Raw genomic sequence first — 946 nt, 5'->3', positions numbered from 1 at the left:
GGGCTGTACAAGTGCTTCTGCTGGGACTAAAAGCCAGAGCTTCCTGGTTAGAGGGTCTTGGAATTATCGCCCCGCCCCGCTCCCATGCAGAGAATGATGCACAGTTAAGCAACTGAATTCCCACCCAAGAGACATTTTCCATTCAAGAAGCTGCCCCATACAATATCAAGATAAATTACACTTGTGCAACTGGAACATCTCACAACTCAAAACTGACCAAACGCCACATTGCTAGCAAGTCCGAAATACAAAAGGAAATATACTTGCCATGACAAAGAAACAGCCTTAACCATGTGGACGCAGCAAAAGAACAGAGAGAGAGAGTTCATTTCTAAGAATTCTGTCCAAAGTAAGGGCAGAGAGCAGATTAGCTCCTGGTAACCTAAACAAAGTGCATCATCTTTGCTACAAGGCCGTGACCCCTGTGTTTTGTTATTGCTTGAGCAACAGCACTGAGCAAGTAAAAAAGTACTTTTCCTTTTCTCTCAACTTCAGTTTCAGTTATTTAGCATCCTCTGGCTGCAAGCAATGCTGGAATGCTCGAGGGCATGTTGGAGACTACCACTCTATGGCTGTGGAGCAGTAAAACAGATTTTCACTCTTAATGGGCAATTAAAGTGAAATGCCAGACTCTCCAGGGTAGGAAGCCTACTGATGGCTTCACTTCTAACCACAACTCAGTGGCACAATGCCCCATGTTCAATGCATCTGGACTCTAAATGATAATGAGAAAGCAGTGGTCTGGGACAATAATGGCAGATATCCTTTTTCCAGCAATAACTTGGTAGAACCCCAAGCAGAGACTCAAAGGGCTGTTTCCCCAGCTATCATTGGCAGTAGAAATAAACCCAATCAGTTTCCTCTACAGCTGAATTGTCCAGTTAAGTCCCAGCTCTCAGCTCTAGTTATCTGGCTCACTGTCCAGTTCAAACCTTCTGAGGAGCTT

Source organism: Alligator sinensis, unplaced genomic scaffold (assembly GCF_000455745.1).
Source record: "Alligator sinensis unplaced genomic scaffold, ASM45574v1 scaffold295_1, whole genome shotgun sequence".
Taxonomy (NCBI): domain Eukaryota; kingdom Metazoa; phylum Chordata; order Crocodylia; family Alligatoridae; genus Alligator; species Alligator sinensis.
This window is presented reverse-complemented; position numbering follows the sequence as displayed.